This window comes from Ailuropoda melanoleuca, chromosome X (assembly GCF_002007445.2).
Source record: "Ailuropoda melanoleuca isolate Jingjing chromosome X, ASM200744v2, whole genome shotgun sequence".
Taxonomy (NCBI): domain Eukaryota; kingdom Metazoa; phylum Chordata; class Mammalia; order Carnivora; family Ursidae; genus Ailuropoda; species Ailuropoda melanoleuca.
The window spans coordinates 15,612,238-15,633,984 of NC_048238.1; the positions used below are offsets into that span (position 1 = coordinate 15,612,238).

The 21,747-nt window shown below is 43.0% G+C and overlaps 1 protein-coding gene across 3 annotated transcripts in view; it reads right to left on the reverse strand.

The window, feature by feature from the left end:
* The window catches only part of ADGRG2 (adhesion G protein-coupled receptor G2), a 127,868-nt gene that overhangs the window by 73,726 nt on the left and 32,395 nt on the right, over positions 1-21,747 (reverse strand). For all 3 annotated transcript variants that reach the window (XM_002913936.4, XM_034649722.1, XM_034649721.1), the window contains exon 2: positions 11,256-11,303. The gene's annotated coding sequence lies outside the window, so the exon portion shown is untranslated. The remainder of the gene's footprint in view (positions 1-11,255; positions 11,304-21,747) is intronic.

Here is a 21,747-nt window from a genome sequence, read left to right on the forward strand (position 1 = left end):
GGATTTCCTCTTTATTACATACAAGTCCATTATCGTTGCTTGCATCTTTACTAATCAGGAGGACAGAGTCAACGTTTTTTTAAAAAAGCAAAGTTCATATCAAAACTGAGTTTAAAAGCCTCATTTACCGTTCATGGATTCATTCATTCAACAAATATTTATCGAGGGGCAATTTAAAAAAAAGCTATTGAGAGGGGAGCCTGGCACACAGAATCGCCAAACCTAAGACTGTTCCTCTCACAGTGGAGGAGCTGGCCGATCGAACGCCATGACCGGCAGTCAGCACCAGCAACGGTGGTGGCGGCGGCGGGCACGGGGCGCCGAGGGCGGAAGAAGCCAGCCGGGAAAGCCCAACCTGCCCACGGGCTCGGGCACAAGCATGGGCAAGTGAGAGCCCACTGAGCAGGCTCGCTCTACATGGCCCCAGGGCAAGCGGCCAGGCCAGACCAGCCTGGATGTTCTCAGCTGGCAGAACTCCGGACCACAGAGCACCCCTGAGCCCGGCCACCACTGCAGCTTCGGCCAGCCTCAGAACGATAGAGTGTGCATGCATGGCCATGGAGACGGACGAGCAGAAGTTGCAAGGTTCCGGCTCTGCCATGCAATGTCCGAGTGACTTCGGACAAGATATTTCCAATGGCCGGGACTCCCCATCTAGCAAACGGTGACAACAGCATCAACCAAATATCATTGCCATGGTGAGTAAGCCCTGTGAACCCACTATAAATGCCTGCTGTACTCTTCACTCGTTCACAGTCGACAGATACCTATTTTGCACCCAGCAAGTGCAGGGTAAAACAGTGTGGGGATTGCAGGGATGAGGGCACAGAAAGATGGGGATAAAACACAGTTTCTCAGCCTCAAGGAAAAGCTGGCAATCTTTAAGGATCCTGTAACTTAACAGCCATCACCAGTACCAGGGAGGGAATTCTCTCCTTGGACATGGTGTGATAATGTCTTCGGCAGGAGGTGAGTCCTTCTCCTTCCAAAAAAGATTTACATTTTTTAAATCAATAAACTATATTATGTATTAATAATACACTATGTTAATAAGTTGTCAAATGCCTCTGGTTTGGCGCTCCTCTTCACTTTTATCCTCTCTGTTCACAATGGCATATTGTTGACCCTTCCAAATGAGTCACTCCAACCAGAATGCAAAGATGTAGCAATGTCTCTCTGGAGGAAAATGTAAGCATCTGCTACAGCTACACACAACAATATTGATGAATCTCAGAGACGTAAAGTTAGATAAAGGAGCCAGACATGAAAGAATGCATATTGTACAGAATTCCATTCATATGAGGTACAAAAGCAGGTAAAACCAATCGATGGAGCAAGGCATAGGGAGAGTGGTTATCCTTGGAAGGGGGGGTGTGGGTGTAATAATTAGAAGTGGACACGAAGGGGTTTCTGAGGTACAGGTAACATTCTGTGTGCTGGTTACGTGGGTGTGTTCGGTTCCTGAAACTCACTGAATTGTATACTAAGGCATATGTCACAAAAAGTTTCATTTAAAAGTTTAAAAATCAATCTATTTTTTATTTCTGAACTCAGTTCCCCCTCCAAAAGCACTGCTATTTTTTTTTTTTTACATCTGTATTTAGTGAACCAAACCTCTACAAAAGGAAAACCTCTCTCCTATACAAATGCCTTGGTTCAACGCTTCCTGGAATTTGTAGAACTAACTTAGAAGATTTACTGTTTAAGTATCTAATTTCAGTTCCGGAAAGAGTATCAGAGCAGTTTATTTTTGGAAAGGAACTCAGAATTCACCTACCCTCAAACCCTCATTCTACAGATGAAGGAAGAGGTCCGACATGCTCTAGGAGATGGGTCATGGTCATTTGGCTGTTTGGTGGGACTCCTACTCTTTCTACCAGGCCACAGTGCTGGCCTGAGAATGTGTCTTCTAGGAAGTAAACTTCTGAGGCCATCAGGTGAAATGAATCAACGAACTCAAAATGTTTATTATATATTATATACATATTATATATTATATAATTTCAAAATTTCTGCAAACTCATTCTTGAGCTTTGCCAACTCCTAGGGCAGGACCTCCTGAGTGGTATATAAGATATGGTCAAAGTTGGGGCGCCTCAGTGGCTCAGTCGTTAAGCGTCTGCCTTTGGATCAGGGCGTGATCCCAGAGTCCTGGGATCGAGCCCCGCATCAGGCTCCTCCGCTGGGAGCCTGCTTCTTCCTCTCCCACTCCCCCTGCTTGTGTTCCCTCTCTCGCTGGCTGTCTCTCTCTCTGTCAAATAAATAAATGAAAAATCTTTAAAAAAAAAAAAAAGATATGGTCAAAGTTAAATTAGTCATGGTACACAGTGACTGGTTATTATATGCTGGAACTTGGACCGCTGATCAAAATAAGCCACACCTTTTCACTGAGGAGCTTGTACTCAACTCCCAAATGAGAGCAGGAAAGGCCGGAATGAAGGGTGATGCCAGCAATCATCTCGGAAAGAGAGTATGGATCAAGAAGGACTTACTACAGACCAGCCGCCTCCGAAAAGACTGCTTTCGGTTATCGAGCCTGAAGTATCTTTCCTCAAGACGGAATATACAGTTCCTAATAGGAGCAGTTTTACGGTATTTAAAATAATGCAGTTCCGGGGCGCCTGGGTGGCACAGCATTTAAGCGTCTGCCTTCGGCTCAGGGCGTGATCCCGGCGTTGTGGGATCGAGCCCCACATCAGGCTCCTCCGCTAGGAGCCTGCTTCTTCTTCTCCCACTCCCCCTGCTTGTGTTCCCTCTCTCGCTGGCTGTCTCTCTCTCTGTCAAATAAATAAATAAAATCTTTAAAAATAAATAAATAAATAAAATAAAATAATGCAGTTCCTATTGCCTTCTGTATAAGCTAGAGGACATCACGCTAAGCTATAAAGTCCTAGGATTACTGATCAAAGAGGGAAATCTGTGGATTTTGTTGAAGCCTTATTCATTATACATGACATCATTTCTATCTTTTTGAGCTGGAACTTTTCTTCACTTTCCAGGGTTAAGTTGGGTTAGCTCAATGCCCTCCAGGTCATCAAGAAAGATAATTTAAACAGCCACTGATTCTTACCAAATTTTCAAGGTGCTGAGGTTGGCTGGTAAGATCACATCAATTGCAAAGACAACTATCTGCTAGCATTTAAATAGTGAAATCTAGACCTTGAGGCTAGACAACCACTCATAGAAGATTTTCCAAGCTTCATCATGGTCCTGAGCCCAAGAACCCAGGTTGCGGACTCTGATATAAATGGCAACCCCTGGGGCTGTACGGTGCATAAGCAACATGACTGTAGGCCATGGCCCTGCTTGTAACCCTCCAAGAAATTGTTCTAGATCTCTCCAATTTCTTTAAATATACTATCACTTATATTTTTAAAGACACATATGTCATCAGTGCAACCTTGAATGGCAATAAATGATAAATTTATCTTCATCTAAATATAGAATAATTAAAGAATAAGATTTAAAAGGGGGGGCAATAGCTTAATACCACTTTAGGGCAGGTCTGGGTAGGGGTTATTCTCTATTACCTCTGATTAAATGGCATAATTTGATTATAACATGGTGGCTGTGATATATGCAATGATGAATATTTTTGACTGAAGTAACAAGGGGTGTGGTAATTGTTCCCTAAGTCTCCTAGAAAACTTTATGCCTTTGAGATATTTACATTGAGTCATAAGTGTTGGTTAACCAGACTTGCACAAGGAGAAATTTAAAAGGGAGGTACTAAAGAGGTTCTCAGTGCAAATAAAGCAATTGACTTGGATCATTCAACTGTCAAAGAAGTCAAAGAAACTCAAGGTTGCTTTTTTTTCCCCCCAGAGTCTCTGGTCATGTGTTTAACTACTCTGAAAAAAGGATCCAGAAACCGTTACTAAAAGCATAATTAAATTTTATTTGAACTCTACTAAAAGACCCTGATACAGCAAATACCTCAGAAAAAAAAATTTCTTCAGTGTTCCAAGAATATGTTGGGTTTGGTTATTTAGAACAAACCTTCTGCTGAAGACAATCAAAAATTAAAAATGAAATATTAAGAGCATTTTCTTAAACATATCAAAAAGCTGACAAGATAGAAAAGAAGCACCAGGCCAAAGGTGAAGTGAAAGCAGGAACTCAGGGAGGTAATATAAACAAAGGAACCACGTCTGCCTGAGGTTATGGGCCTAATGAAGTAAACCTAAGCTCCAGATACGAAATACAAAAGAAAAGTTCAGAGACATGGAGAAAAAAACACAAGGTCTAACATACACTTAAAATTCAAAAAGGAGGGACACCTGAGTGGCTCAGTCAGTTAAGCGTCTGCCTTCAGCTCCGGTCATGATGCCAGAGTCCTGGGATCGAGTCCCACATCAGGCTCCTTGCTCAGCGAGGAGCCTGCTTCTCCCTCTGCCTGCCACTCCCCCTGCTTGTGCACGTGCTCTCTCTCTCTCTCTCTCTCATAAATAAATAACATCTTTTAAAAAAAGAGAGTGAGCAAATGAGAGAGCACGAGCAGAGAAAGAGGGAGAAGCAGACTTCCCACTGAGCAGAGAGCCTGATGTGGGGTTTGATCCCAGGAACCTCAGATCATGAATGAGCTGAAGGCAGATGCTCAACCGACTGAGTGACCCAGGCAACCCAATAAATAAAATCTTTAAAAAAAAAATTTCAAAAAGGAGGAAAGAGTCAAGGTTTGAAGTGATAATAACTGAACGACCCCAAACTGGTGAAAACCAGTTTGAATCTATCCACAGATTCAAGAAGCCTAAAGAATTTCTATGATAAATAAAAGGAAATCCACACCTAGACACAAAATAATGAAATTGAAGAAAACCAAAGACAAAGAGAAAACCTTAAAAGTAGCCACAGAATACAAGACAGTTAACCTTCAAAGGAGCATGTGATAGACTGACAGCTATCTTCTCCTAAGCAACAATGGAAGCCAGAAGAGAGACAAACAAAAACTGATATTGTTCACTACCTGCAAATCCTCCCTGAAGCAAATCCTAAAAGATGTACTCAGGCAAAAGATGCAAGATCTGAGATGCAACAAAGAATGAAGAACAAAAAAAGTGGTATGTGACGAGGCCCATTCCTAACCTACAGGTTAAGAGTTTAAAAGGAGGTCCAGGGATGCCTGGCTGGCTCAGTCAGTAAGTAGAGCATGTGACTCTTGATCTTGGGGTTGTGAGTTCAAACTCCACACTGGGCACAGAGCTTACTTAAAAAAATGTTTTTAAATAAAAATAATAATAAAAGGAGGTAAAATTTGCCCTTATCCTTCCACTAAGGTTCCATCTCAAAATACAAGAGTTTTGTGCACATGTATGTGGACACCCAGCCTGTATATCCAAATCCCCCTCTCTCCCTGCAAGCAGCTACCCCTTGGTCATCGCTTAGGTCTAACGGTATGGACACCTGCAGCATGACACACGCAGCCTGGGGGGAAAGAGGCCTGCTTAGGTCCTGGAAATAGGCACACAATGACTGTATAGGGAATTGCAGGGTCCCTGGGTCCCAGAGCAAGATCTAGGAGCAAGGGTTGGGGGCAGAGTAAGGCAGGTTCCAGGTGGGCATCATTTCTTTGTGTCACAAACTTCTCATGCTTACAGAGGGCTATGAATAGGGAAAGGTCAGAGAGGGGGACCTCTAAAGCACGAGACACAGGCCAGAGGCCCCAGTTGCCCAGAGCTAAGAGTGGCACTAGATACTGGTATTTCCAAAGGAATGCTTTTTTTAAAAAATTATCTTATTTAAATTCAATTAATTAACATATAGTATATCATTAGTTTCAGATGTAGAGTTCAGTGATTCATCAGTTGCATGTAACACCCAGTGCTCATTACAACACGTGCCCTCCTTAATGGCCATCACCCAGTTACCCCATCCCTCCACCCACCTCCCCTCCAGCAACCCTCAGTTTGTTTCCTATAATTAATAGCCTCTTAGTGTTTGTCTCCTTCTCTGATTTCATCTTCTTTTATTTTTCCCTCTGTTCCTCTATGATCCTTTGTTTCTTAAATTTCACGAGTTAAACCATATGATAATTGTCTTTCTCTGATTGACTTACTTCACTTAGCATAACAAATGAATGCTGACTATATAAAACATTATTAATAATATCTTGCAGGGATACGTGAAACATAATAGCATAAAAATGACAACTATATTATTTACATATACATTATATAATATAGGAGATCATATATATATATATATATATCTCAATTAGGAGATGAAAAAATGAAATTAAGAAATTAAAGTCTTCCAAGGTCCTTATATTATCTTAGAGGAGGCTAAGGTATGGATTATCTTAAGACAATGAAAAGTTGGGTAGACGTTGTGATTTTTATAGTAGCTACTGAAAAATAGAAGTGGGGTATAAAACTTCCTAACAAGTGGAGGGGGGGGTTAGAATATTCAGTCAATTTGAAAGAAGGCTCTAAAAGGGAGCAAAAGAAACAAAAAATGATTAGGAAAAATAGAAGATGGTAAATGTGAACACACACATGAATCAATGATTCATTAAATATAAATGGACTAACCGATTCAATGAAAAGGCAACAATCATCAGACTGGGAAAAAAATAACAAAATCCGAATATGCTATTTAAAAGGACACAACTAGGGGCGCCTGGGTGGCACAGTGGTTAAGCGTCTGCCTTCGGCTCAGGGCGTGATCCCGGCGTTATGGGATCGAGCCCCACATCAGGCTCCTCTGCTATGAGCCTGCTTCTTCCTCTCCCACTCCCCCTGCTTGTGTTCCCTCTATCGCTGGCTGTCTCTCTCTCTCTCTCAAATAAATAAATAAAATCTTTAAAAAATAAAAATAAAAAAAAATAAAAGGACACAACTAGAACATACACAACAAGTTCGAAAATAAAAGGATGGGAAAGATATGTAATGCCAATACTAATCAAAAGAAAATATGTTTATACTAGTATCAGACAAATTATACTTTAAAGTAAAAAGCATTACCTATAAATAAAATGGTTCATTCATAAAAGGTTTGATTCAATAGGAAGATGACAAATTAACATCTCTATCATCAACTGGTAAAATTCAAATAGGAACGTCACTAAGGATATAGAATATTTGAATGACACATTTAACCAACCTGACTCAAAGACCACGTGTAAACCCTCCACTCCACTTGAGAGTATTTATGAAAACGAAGCCATCTTGGAGTTGTGGGTTTGAGCCCCACGTTGGGTGTAGAGATTAGGTAAAAATAAAATCTTTTAGGGGTGCCTGGGTGGCTCAGTTGGTTAAGCATTGGACTCTTGATTTCAGCTCAGGTCATAATCTCAGGGTGGTAAGATGGAGCCCCGCTCAGCAGGGAGTGTGCTTGAGATTGTCTCTCTGTCTCTGCCCCTACCCAACCTACCCACTCTCTCTGTCTCTCTCTCAAGATAAATAAAATCTTTAAAATAAATAAATAAAAAGGGGGGGCGCCTGGGTGGCGCAGTCATTAAGCGTCTGCCTTCAGCTCAGGGCGTGATCCCGGTGTTATGGGATCGAGCCCCACATCAGGCTCCTCTGCTATTCTCTCGCTGGTTCCTCTCCCACTCCCCCTGCTTGTGTTCCCTCTCTCGCTGGCTGTCTCTATCTCTGTCGAATAAATAATAAATAAAATCTTTAAAAAAAAAAAGGAAATAATAAAAACAAAAGCATAAAATAGTGATATAGAAAAAAAGACATAAAATAAAAGTTATTAACACAGCCAAGGTCGTTCTTTAGAGAGACAATTCTGGCAAAATTAAGAGGAGGGGAGGAGGGTGAGGAAAGGGGGAGGAAAAGAGAGCGAGTATCAGCAAACAACCAATGGAAAGAATTTAAAAAGCAGCATAACTGAAAATGCTATAAATATACAAGATAAAAGGACCTTAGGGATAACTTTATTCAATAATTTTGAAAATCTAGATAGAAATGGGCAAATCCCATGGGGCGCCTGGGTGGCTCAGTCATTAAGCATCTGCCTTTGGCCCAGGACGTGATCCCAGGGTCCTGGGATCGAGCCCCACATCGGGTTCCTCCACTGGGAGCCTGCTTCTTCCTCTCCCACTCCCCCTGCTTGTGTTCCCTCTCTCACTGGCTGTGTCTCTCTCTGTCAAATAAATAAAGAAAATAAAAGAAATGGGCAAATCCCTTTGCAAAACATTAAACTTAACCAAAAAGGAATCAAGAAGAAATTGTAAACATGAATAGATGTACAATCATTAAAAGTCTCAAAAATTTTCCCAAAGATAAAGTCCAGTCCCCGATGTTTTCACTGGTGATTCTATCAAATATTTTAAAAACAAGAATTCCAATCTCACAAAAACTCCAAGAACAGAGAAAGAGAGCACAGGCCTAACTCATTTTTACCAGGCTAGGATAACCCTGTTGCCAAAACCTGACAAGGAAAACCTCACATTTTTACCCATTTTATAAATCAAATGAGACTCTTCACAGAAGTCTCTGGGACGCTCACAGAAATGTCTAGCAGCAATATCAGACCTTGTAAACTGGGGTAATCTGAATAAATATAGGACAAAAGGAACCATTCCGAACTTCAGCAACAAAATTTTTTGAAAATGAAGTCACCAAGAACTAAAGCCAGCAATGCTGTAGTAAGAGAAACGACATCTCATATGCCCAAAAAAGCCCATGTCCTAACAACAACAGAAACTGGGTTAAGTGGTAAGTGCTTCATATGAACTCCAAAATGGCGGCTTTGTGTATCATTTGTCATAGCACAAAGTCAGGTCAATGGCGAACCATCCAGCATGATGATAATATGAAGTTTTCATGTCTCTAGAAGCAAATGGAAGAACATGATTTGTTTGGTCTTTGCAGTGCAAAATGATTTCCTTAATAAGCATTAAGTGCTTTCTAATGCAGGGGGGAGCTTTATTCAATAAAACAAGCGAATCAGTATCATATATGCAAGATTAGAAATAAATTGTGCACTTAAAGTAAACAAATACTCACAAAACTCTGTGAAAGGTCTGATATTTTCCAACTCCCTCATTCATGTCCAAACTCCTCTACTGTCCTACCTGCAATCGCCCAGCCTCTTGATTACCCAATGTGTGAATACCCAAGGCAAAGCGAAAGCCTGCTTCATGTGTCCCCTCATTCTTTAGGCTCCTTTCCCAATGCATGGTAAATATGTTGAACAAGAGCGTGCTTGGTAGAGCCATAGGCCTGCCTTCGAACCCAGCCTCCACTGCTTACAGTGTAACCGTCATCTGTTCCTTAAGCTCTCTGGACCTCAATTCTGCATCTAAAAATTGGAGGCCATGATAGAATCTACTCACAGGGCTCTGTAGAAATGAAATGAAGTACTACAATGAAGGTCTTAGTAGGGTCAAAAAGTGTTACCTATTATTGCAAGCAGAATTATAAGACAAGTTTACAGTACACTCTGGTCTAAATGTAAATAGATTAGGAATTATTTCCTACACTCATTCATCTAATTTACAAAACTGTGTTGAGGTTCTACTACATGCAAGGCACTACGCTTGGGACTTATGACACTACAATAAACAAGACAGATATCTTCCCTGCCCTCGAGAACTTACAACCACCATATACTTAGATCCATTGGTATAGCCAAATAAATAGTGACTTTTTTTTAACTTTCTCTTCATGGTCCATGAGACTCAACTTAGCCTAAAAAAACAAAAACCAAGGCACCGGAACACAATATCCTCGCCTATATAGACTCGGTCTCCACCTCACCCCAAGCCCAGTAGCATCCAACTCCACCCACAGCAGGACTCAAAAAAAACTTTTTAAAATTGATTTGGTCTGGTATGTATTGCTGTGGAATAATTCCATCAATTTGTAGAAGAGAAAAATAGGAGACTCTCCTTAAAAGCATCCTCAAGATGGTGATTGACACTGGGGGATGGGGACAGGGATGGGGTGGAAGTACATGGTTTGTAGCATCGGAAGATCATATTTGATTAGAAGTGAGGTACTAAGGGGCCCCTGGGTGGCTCAGTAGGTTAAACGTCTGCCTTCGGCTCAGGTTCTCATCTCAGGGTCCTGGGATCGAGCCCCACGTGGGGCTCTCTGCTCAGCAGGGAAACTGCTTCTCCCTCTCCCTCTATGCTCTCTCTCTCTCTCTCTTTAAATAAATAAATAAAATCTTTAAAAAATAAAAAGTGAGGTACTAAGAAAAGCGAACCACCCACCAATATTCTGTGCCCTTCCTTGCTTTTGTCATCACACCATGCCAACTCCTGTTTCAGGTCCCAGCTTGGCCATTTACTAGCTGGGTGACCCTGCTCAGATATTTTAACCTTATCCATAATAATAACAACGTACCGACATTTAACATAATAACTAAGCTGCTATTTACCATTTAAATTATAATAGGATCATTATAATTTATATTAATTGCAATAAATACTTGCATTGGTTACAAGGTTTCTATTGTTTATACCAGTGAAGTCCCAGAAATAACCAATATTTTTGAGTCTCAAAGGAAACAGGAAGTGTAAGTCAGTAGTGGTTTAAAAAGTTCTGTGTAGAAGAGAGTTGGGAGCAGAAATCTGGTTGGGAGGAGCCTTTGGAAGCTGCACGGGGCAGAGCACTTTAGGTAAAAAGGAGAACATTCAGGGACACCTAGGTGGCTCAGTCAGTTAAGCAACTGCCTCCAGCTCAGGTCATGATCCCAGGGTCCTGGGATGGAGCCCTGCATTGGGCTCCCTGCTCAGTGGGGGTCTGCTTTGCCCCCTCCCTCTGCCTGCGGCTCCCCCTGCTTGTGCTTGCTCTCTCTCAAATGAATATATAAAATCTTAAAAATAAAAAAAACAACCCAAATGTATTAAAAGAGAGAGAGAGAACATTTAATAGTCCATTCCCAAGCATAAGAAGAGCTGTTAGAGACAGGAAAGCCAGTCCAGGGAGAAAGAAGGAAAGAGGAAGAGTGAAACCAAATCCCAAAGAGTTCTCTGGAAATGACTGCTTTCCTTCCCCAGATTTCACTGCACCAAGTGACTTCAAAAATCTGTACCCATTTCTGAAAGCTCCTAAAAAACAATCGGATTCGCAAGAAGAAATGGGTCCACAAAGGAATCCCCAAGAAAAGAAAATGTCTGAAGAAGAAGGTTCCAAGTAGGAGTAAGGAGTTAAAGACAAAACAAAACAAAAAAGAATACAGTGGTTAGGGGGATAGGCATCTGAAATGAAAGGAGGTCATTTGAGAGAAACAAAACAAAACAGCCAAACATGTTATTTCTACATTATCACGTAAAAAAAAAAAAAAAAAAGCCTCACCTGACAGCAGGAAATTCAAAAGAAAGGATGGAGAGACTCTGCACAAACCTGAAAATGAGAAAAAGAAAATTAGATCAATGGAAAGTGGGCCTCCTTGGCACCATAATGCTTCAAGCTACTGTCAGCCCGTTGGCTGTGGCCCGCAGACCCCCTGCTGTGTACCAGGGCTTGAACTTGGAAGCAGAGATAACAAAAGAAATGAAGGAAGCAAACCCTGCTCCTAAGGAACTCTTTTTAAACTGGAAGACGAGCCCGATGCCGGTGGCGGGGCTGACCGTGTAAATGCTTTAGTAGCGTCTATTACTTTTCAGTCTCAGGCTTCGCTAACAGCCTGGCAGGGGCACTGGACCATGCAGTGATCGGATCTGGGAGGGAGGTAGTCCCCTCTAGAAACCACGCTTTGTTAGATACTTCTTTTTTTTTTTTTTTTTTTTTTTTAAAGATTTTATTTATTTATTCGACAGAGAGAGAGACAGCCAGTGAGAGAGGGAACACAAGCAGGGGGAGTGGGAGAGGAAGAAGCAGGCTCATAGCGGAGGAGCCTGATGTGGGGCTCGATCCCGTAACGCCGGGATCACGCCCTGAGCCGAAGGCAGACGCTTAACCGCTGTGCCACCCAGGCGCCCCTAGATACTTCTATATGGTTTCGTGACTTAACTTCCCTAGAACCTAAACTCCTTGATATCAACAACTGGGTCATTTATGTCTCTTGTGCCCCTAAAACCAGAGGCAGAATTCCTTCTCCACAGAGGGGCCAAATAAATAAACTCTATTGATTGTTAAGTTTGGCTCAGAGTTGAAAGGGGGTGATGGGGGTACTGGCAATGACAAGAGTGAGGGACGAGGTGGACGCATACCAGTGAAAGGGAAGTCTGCCCACCCAAGGCAGAGCGCATTGTTGACAACCCAACTTGTATCTTTCAGAATATTCCATTATGCTTTACTTCGAAACCAAAACACTGGTATAGCTATTAATTCGAAGAGGACAGTCACATCGCACAATGGTATCCCCTCATGTGGAATACAGGCATGATGATTTTCAAATCAAGATTTGCGAGAGGGAACAGTCCGTAGATGATCTGGGAGCCAACTGACCTACTTCTGGCTTCAGCCAACAGACAGAAATTCAATGCTCAAGGAGGAATCTAAGATATGAATTCAAAGAAGAAATAAGGAGTCATGGTGAATTTCTATTGATCATGATATGTCTTTTTTTTTTTAGATTTTATTTATTTATTTGAGAGAGAGAGAGAGCATGAGAGAGAGAGAGAGAACATGAGTGGGGAGGCAGAGGGAGAGGCAGGAGCAGACTCCCTGCTGAGCAGGGAGCCCAACATGGGGCTCGATCCCAGGACCCTGGGACCATGATCTGAGCCAAAGACAAATGCTTAACACACTGAGCCCCCCAGGCACCCCTGATATGTTCTCTGCCCAAAAAAAGTAGTTCTTGGGGCATCTGGCTGGCTCAATTGGTAGAGCATGTGACTCTTGATCTTAGGGTTATGAGTTCAAGCCCCACATTGGGTGCAGAGATTATTTAAAAATAAAATCTTTAAAAAAAAGTAGTTCTTAATAAAGCCTGATATGTCAGAAAAACTTCATTAAGCAATGTTTAAAGAAGACAAAAATGAAGGCCAAGCGTGTCGTCCTGTCCTAGGATGAACAAATTACAAACACATGGCCCAATGTTCAATGTGGAATGAATGTAGGATTAACAACTAAAGAACATTCAAATAATGAAAGAAACAAATTTATTGTGACTTGAGTATGGAAATAATTTCACTTCACATTTGTGCAAACGAAGATTTTCTACCTAGGGATTTTTGATGAAATTTCACACCTCAAGCACATTTCCTCTTCAAAACCTTATTGACAGCCACCATGAAGCACCCTTCATCGTCCCTGGTCACCAAGTTTATTAATAAATAACATGAGGCTCTCTCTGCTCCTTTGGAGTACTTTCAGGTGGAGAAAGAAGTCAAACGACAAAAATTTGTTTTGTCCACTAGACGAAGAAATGTAAAAAAGGCTAGTAATATCCAAAGCTGTAGAGCATGTGGGGAAATAAACACTCACATTCATTGTTGGTAGAAACGTCAACTTTGGGGCGCCTGGGAGGCTCAGTTGGTTAAGCATCTGCCTTCAGCTCAGGTCATGATCCCAAGGTCCTGAGATCCAGCCAAGCATCAGGCTCCCTGCTCAGTGGGGAGCCTGCTTCTCCCTCCCCCTCTCCCCATGCTGCTCCCCCTGCTTGTGCTCTCTCACTTGCTCCCTCCCTCAAATAAATAAATAAAATCTTTTAAAAAAAGAAGAAAGAAAGAAAGAAAGAAAGAAAGAAAGAAAGAAAGAAAGAAAGAGAAAAAACGAAACCTCAACTTTAAGAGAACAGTTTAGTTAACGTTTTGAAATGTTAAGTGTGCATACCTTTTGATCCAGAAATTCTCATTCCAGAGGTTGTCCCTACAGAAATACTAACACACACAAAAAAGCTATCATTGCAGCTTTGTTGTGACAGGGGGGCGGGGGAGGGTGGCGGCTAAGTCTCCGTAAGTAGATGAATAGGTAAATAAATGATGGTTCATCTATACTATATCTGTACTATGGAATACTATGCAATGTTTAATAAAATTAAGTTGATCTGCATGTAATGACATATAGAGACTGTGAATACATGGAAGCCAAAAACAACAAATCAAGTTTCTTAATAATACATACACTAGGATCTGCTGAGAAACAAGCAAAGCTATACATATGCATGCTGATTTATGCAGGGACAAGTAAGAATGCACACGAAAAAGCCTGGAAGGAAACCCACCAAGCATCCACAGAAAGCAGTGTGACGGGGCGGGGGAGAAGATGAAGCCCAAGAGAACACAAGACACATATTTGTGTATTACTTATGCAATTAAATATATTTCTTCTAGCAAAGAAAAGCATAAGAGATGGAGGGCCAAGCCATGCAAGTTCTCCACAAAGAGCTCCCAAACTGAGAGCTCAGAGGGAGGCTAACTAGGAGGTAATGCCATCCTTCGCTCCCCTGGCCCTGCCCTAATCCAATTAGAAAGGCCCAAAGCACAAAGACTTCTGGTCGCAGAGCCAAGAAACCAGCTTCCCGGCGCAGAAACTCAACTTGAGCAAGTTGCAGAAAAGAAGTCAAAAGCAATGATGTGCAAGGCCTGATGGGCAGAGGCCTAAACTTAATGAAAGAGCTCTACATCCTTCAGCCCCCCGGGACCCTCCTGGCCACTGTCACCACACACCCACCGTCCTTTATCTCCTACAGAAACTAAACAGGAATCGGAACCCAATCAGCACCAGCCTCCAGGAACAAAACATTAGTGACTGCCAATGTCTGGGCTTCTTACATCATTGAAAGGAAAGGGCAAGTCACAAAAAGAACCGTATCGACTTATGTAAGACATGGCACAGAACAGAAACTGCTCAGAGGAGAACAGCAAATTCACCAATTGCTAGGATTAACTGAAACCTCCCCCAGTTGCAGACTGCCCCAAACCATGACATCAGGGAGGGGAGGCTCGAAATGCATCCAACTTCCTCTATTTATCAAGCTGGCTAAAAGCCAGGGTAATACCAGAGTGAGCAGGGGAGGGGGAAAGGGCAAACAAACTGTACAAGTGGTTTGGGTGGGAAGGAAATGATCTCTGTATGCAGTTCAAGCCCTATTCAGCGTCGAGTAAGCTCTCAGAGAGGAAAGCCACATCCAAAAATCAGGACTCCTGTGCTCGGAGACTGCTCAGAGGCCCCGGGTGCCAGCCACAGGGCCCAAGCATCCTGGGGATAATCAGCAAAACAGGCCAAGTACACAGGTAACAGCCAGCCAGCCCCAGGCTGTACCGCTGCCCTCTGGGGTAATATGCTACTGGTCCAAGGATCAATTAAAAAAAAAAAAAAAACCGCTGGTGACATACGCATCCTGAAAGACTCAGCACTTCATTTGAAACCTAATGATTAAATTAGTGGCCCGGGGCGCCTGGGTGGCACAGCGGTTAAGCGTCTGCCTTCGGCTCAGGGCATGATCCTGGCGTTATGGGATCGAGCCCCACATCAGGCTCCTCCGCTGGAAGCCTGCCTCTTCCTCTCCCACTCCCCCTGCTTGTGTTCCCTCTCTCGCTGGCTGTCTCTATCTCTGTCAAATAAATAAATAAAATCTTTAAAAAAAAAAAAATTAGTGGCCCAGACTGAGGGGCAAGAGTGGCTGACAGTTTCTGGAGTTGACACCAGCATGGAAGAAACGACCAGAGAACAAAAAGGCTGTGATAATTTGGGAACAAGGGCAGAAATAAGCAAAGAGAAGCTTCTCCACACTACTAGGAAAAGCAAATTGCACAGATAGAGATGATGGTGAAGATTAGGCTTGTGGGCATACACAGGAGAAGGTCAGGGATATGCAGGTTCCTGACTGTAGGGTAGTACGTATTACCATCAAGGAAAAAACAAGAGTGATTCTAGAACCTTCTGGTGGCCCCATTGCTGGTCAGACCCAACCTAGTAAGATTTTTACCTACACAGACTGGTGTGTTCAGTTCTGGATGCCACCATTCAAGAAGAGTTCAATTGTGACAAGGCTTTGGAAAACTCTAAAGATATATTCAGCAAACATTTACTGAATGCCTACTACATGCCAATAACGGGGCCACACTGTATGGTTGTGCAGGTTGCACCCTGCACAAGGGTGCCTGGCCAAGAGAATCAACAGAGCCTGAATCCAGAATGTCGAGTTTTCTGGAAGAGCCATATGAACCAGCTGTGGGCTCTGTCACAGGCACAGCAGGAGCTCTGAGGAAGGACAGTAAACCAGTGCAGGTAAATGGATCCAGGAGCGTTTCCCCAAAGAGGTAATAACAGTCATGCACAGTGCCCTTTACATGAAGAAATGGGAAAGAGCATTCCAGAGAAGAAATAACTTGAACCAAGACACAGAGCCAATGACTGGGATGGAGTGGGCAGGACCTGGAATCAGCTGGATGTTGCTGAAGCATGAAGAGAGAAGCAGAGGATGGCGAGAAGGGACCCGGGGAAGATGGAGAAGAAAAGCAACAGAACGGATTAAAAATATAATCTTAACAGGCTGGGGAAAAGTCACACTGCACGTCCACATGGAGGTTGTGGTGCATTATGAAAATGGCTGCTGAGTACACAAGGCACTCACAGAAAGAAAATGGCAGCTAGGTGTGCTCCAGCTCCACCACAGGCAGAGAGGATGTCGAAATGGTGGCTTAAACCATAGCCCAAGACGTAAGTTAATCAGGAGGAAGAATGTCCTGGTATTGATCATTGTTCTACTGTAGAAGTGACTATGAGAGCGCTTTTGGAATTGCTTTCTGAAACATCTAAAAAGATGACCTCATAGTCCCTGTGGTGAGGCTTCGTTCCAAGATGGAATAAACCCGGCCAGGAAAAGTAGCTGGTGGGCCTCTTGCAACCGTTAGCACCAGGCTATTTTTTTCTGCAGAACTGAGAGCTTTCTTTTCTCTCCTCCCCTCTCCCCATTGTTCTCTTGGGCTCTTCCCTTCTAGGGGCGTGACTCGTTTTATTGCGCCCCCCCCTTTATTGCGCTCCAGAGACGCTATGGGGTTTGGGGGGAATTCTTTGTGGTTTTTTGGTTTTGTTTTGGTGGGGTTTTTTAACAAATGGAAGGGCTGTGGCAACCCTGCATCAAGCAGGTCTATCAGTGCCATTTTTCCAACAGCATGCTCACTTTGTGTCTCTATGTCACATTTTGATAATTCTCACAATATTTCAAACTTCTTCATTATTATTGTATTTGTTATAGTGATCGGTGATCAGTGATCACAAGTTGCTGAAAGCTCCCGTGATGGTTAGCATTTTTTAGCAATAAAGTATTTTTGAATTAGGTATGTACATTGTTTTCTAAGACGTAACGCTATTGTGTACTTAATAGACTACGTTATAGTATAAACATAGCTTACATACGCGCAGGGAAACCAAAAACTTCATTTGACTTGCTTTGTTGTGGGGGTCTGGAACCAAACCCACAGTATCTCTGAAGTATACCTGTACTCTCTCTCCTTCATCCTACAGTTTTCCCTCTTTTCCTCCCCTCCCCTAACCTAGCTTGACACTTGCCAAATTATTCCAGGCCCTAGAATGTGGACGGTTACCTCTGTCCAGAGCTGGAGGAGCAACACTGAAGACCACGTGATGAGAGACCCACCTTGGAATGACTCCCTGATAACCAGACCCAACCCTCTGAGGGAGGTGCCCACAGCCCTCCACCAGACATGGTGGAATAAAGGTGTTTCAAAACAGGGCATGACTGCTTTAGCGTACAAATAATTACCACCTTAAAAGTAAACGCGTAAGCAGGGATATAGCAACTAATTCTTTCACAGAGCATTAGTTTACAGTTTCACAAGAAGAACACCTTTAATGCAAGGCTTACAGTAAGCTATATTCAGACGTAAAGCATCTTTCATTTCTTTGAAAACATTTCACCAGGAAAACTGAATTTAGGTAACTATCACAGCCTTAAATCAATCCCAATTGTCATACCTGATATTTTCTCTTAACTTCTCTTCCCACTGGGTAGTAACAAATGCTGGGCATTTTTCTCTACTTAAACTATGTTTTGATATTGTATTTTCAATAATGAAATAAAACACAATGAAAACATACATAAATGAGGATAAAAACCAAATACTTGTGCCTGTAGGGTGGCTTTCACCAAGCAACTAAGAAAACCACCACATCGATTTTCTCCTTTGTTAAGTTGTTATACGCTTGATACTATATTGGGGCTAGAAATAAAGTCTGGTGCATTAAAATCTTTGTTTCCAACTATATTTGCCACATGAGATGCACTAAACACTTAACTGTCCCTTAGTCCAATTTTGGGGAGTAAAAGACAAACTTTTGCCCATAAAGGTTTCATTGTTCCCACTGGAAATGAGTAAGAAGTTATATTATTATCCAGCCATATTTGACAGATAAAGTGTGGAAGATAGGAACCTGGTAATTTATTAATATCATTTTTTAATCCAACTTGATTGAGAGCCTCACACTCAAACTCTATGCTGTTGTCTCTCTGCCAACTGTGGCCACAAAAGAAATTGCTAGTCTTTCCCTTTGGTGGTAGATTGCAAAACTAGCCGTACATTCTTGCTATCCCAGTATGCTTGTCCATTTGCAAGGCGACTTCACAGGTTCTCCTATCAAAAGGTGGAGTCTATCTCTCCACCCCCTGAACGTGGGCTGGCCTTGCCACTTGCTATGCCCAATGGGAGATTAGCAAATGTGATAGAACCAAAAGCTTGGAAAGTGCTTGAGCATGGAAGTTTGCGCTGTATGGTGCTCTTGAAACCTTGAACCACCAGGTAAGCACATACACAAGCCTGAACTAGCGTGACAGATGGCGAAAGCACATGCCCAGTCACCGCCACCGTGCCAACCCCCAGGGACACTCATCAAGCTGACTGGCAGCTGATTGCAGGTGCATGAATGAGGCCCAACTGAGACTAGCAAGACCATCTAGTCGAGTCCAGGTCAACTGCAGACTCCAGAACGGAGAATTAATGAAATGGCTGTGGCTCTACTAAGCCGCTAAATTGGGGGGCGTTTTGTTATACAGGAAAAGCTAATTTATATACCTATTCTTTCTCCCTCTCCTTCCTCTTCATTCTTTCTCTCCCTTCTCTATCCTTCCTTCCTTTCGTTATTTCCCCCCACGCTTCTTGCTTTCTTCTTTTCCTAATACAGGTACTACAAAGTACCCATTTCGGACCCATTGGTACAAGCCACAGGCCTGGGCTAGTTCTAATTCACAACCTGCCCTTTTTTCTTGTAACTCATTCCTTTTGAAGCCTGCCGAGCCTACTCTGCAGACTTCGCAAGGTCTATGGCCCCACTCATAATGTGATTCAGCAAGATGTTTCTAGGGACCAGCAGGCCGTAAGGTAGACTCTTGGCAGAGTTTGCAGCCCATCTCTGAACATTTGCTGGTAATAATCTCCCTGGGGGAGGCATTTGTCACTGTGACCTGTTGAGTGGGCTACTGAGTGTTCTAGCCCCCCCCCACCAGAAGGGAAGTGTCATAGGAAAATGGACCTTTTGGGGTGCTTGGGTGGCTCAGTGTGTTAGGCATCCAACTCTTGGTTTCAGCTCAGGTCATGATCTCAGGGTCGTGGGATCAAGCCACACACTGGGCTCCACGGATCAGTGTGGAGTCTGCTTGTTCCTCCTCCTCCCCCTCTGCCCCTCCCCGCACGCTCTCTCTCTCTCTAATAAATATATAGATATCTTTAAGAAAAAAAGAAAGAAAATGGACCTTTCATGCCAGACACCCGAGGGTTAAAGGGCATAGCCCAAGACCCCTTCTCTCACATGGCTGCTCAGGCTAAGTAAGCAGAAAATATATTTATAACTACAGGAAACAAGGCATTGTGAGTGGTAAAATGCTGACATTTCCATTTGTTTACTACACGAATAAAAGACAATCAATGGGATCATCTTGCTAATGATATCAAACCACTCAGTACAACTCAGAAGTCAGAAGGTCATTTCTTAAAATGCTTTTCTTTCCTCTTCCATATTTATAGTGGGCACTTTATTCCCTTTCTAACTTATTTTTCCCCTGAATGATGTTTTTTCAGAATTTTAAAAGCTTACTTTTCCCTGCTGGTCTGGAACCTACCATTTGTTTGTGGTTACAACATTAATGTTTAGAAAGGTCAAATTAGATGTCAGGGTTGGATAAAATATTCCTGTGTGTGTGTGTGTTTGTGTGTGTGTGAGAGAGAGAGAGAGAGAGAGAGGTTTTATTTATTTATTTTTTTAAGGTTTTATTTATTTGACAGAGAGAGAGAGAGAGAGAGCAAGCATGACCAGGGGAGTGGAAGGCAGAAGGAAAGGGAAAAGCAGATTCCCCACTGAGCAGGAAACCCAATGCAGGATTCGATCCCAAGACCCTGCAATCATGACCTGAGCCGAAGGCAGCCGCTTAACCGACTGAGCCACCCAGGCACCCCTGAGAGAGATGTTTTAAATGGAACTCTCTCCCTTAGGATTCCCTGGAGTAGTTCTTTCCTTCTCTAGGTGAATGTGTCAATGTACTTCTAAACTGGGCACCAAAATGTCAGGCGGACAGAAATTTTAATGGTTTCCACCAACAAGTGTAAACTGCAAGTAGACCCTCTGGTAGAAGTTTTCTCAGTTTCTTAATGCTGCCCTTGGCAGAGCAGAAGACTGCTGCCTCAAACATCTTCCAGTATTTCCCTTCCTATGTTCTAGAACTGTCTATAGAGCCTCCCCATTGAGAATTATGTGTGCTCCTTCCCATCTGCTAATAGTAATAACCCCTTCCATTTGTACAGTGGTTTATGATAAGCAAGCTGCTTTTACAAACATTATCCCAACTGATCCACAGATGTTTTACAGAGTGGCTGCCAGGCAAATTCTACGCCCCATGCTAGGTAGTGGGGTTACACTGGAAAGCAAAGTTAAGTCCTGCCTTCAGGAAGCTTATTGTCTGGTAGGGGAAACATAGAAGTGATACCAAAATTTAACACCAAGAAATGCAAAACTGCAATTGTGGTAAATGCCACCAAGAAAAGCTTGTGGCCCTCTGAGTGAAGAAGGTGGGATTTGACCTAGGGGGTCAAGGTCCCTGTGGGGTCAAGCTTCCCTGCGGAAGTGATGCTAAGACCAGAAGGGTAAGTGGGAGGAGTCAACCCAGAAAAGAGGCAGGGAAAGACTATACAAAGTAGAAGCAGAGTGTGCAAAGGCACTGCGGCAGGAGAGAATATGACCCACGTGAGGAACTAAGACCATGTCAGAGGCCAGGACACAGAGGGCTGGGGGGGCACTCAGAGATGAGGCTGAAGGAGCAGGCTGACTCAGCTCATACGGGCTCTTGGTGGCCAAGGTGAGGATTCATGTCTTGTTCTCAGAGCAACGGAAAGGCACGTAAGGATTTTAAACTGAGGGTGATACGGTCACATTTTGACAAGATTGTTCTGGCTATTGAGTGGAAAATGGATTAGAGGGGGACAGAGCAGAGGTGGGGGTTCCAGTTTGGGATTTCTGCTCTCCATCTCAAACACCAAAGTAAGATGTATAATCAAGGAAATGGAAACTATAGATTTATGCCAAGCATACATACACACACACACAATGGAATTAAGAGATCGGAAAAGGAGGAAGATTCAAAATAATTATACAAATCAGTTTTCCCAGGGCTCAGCAAACTGCTTCTGTGAAGGGCCACATAGTAAATATCTCTAGCTTTGAAGGCTGTAGGATCTCTGAGGCAACTACGGGCCTCTGCCACTGCAGCAAGAAAACAGCGACAGACAAAATGTAAACCACCGGGCGTGGCTGTGTGCCACTGTGACTTTATTTTCAAACCCAAGGGGCTGGTGGGATCTGGCCCATGGGCAGTAGCTGGTCCAGCTCTATAGCAATGAGGAAGGGATGGTTGTACCTGAGAAGAGAGAGGCTTGTTTGAGGGTGGTGG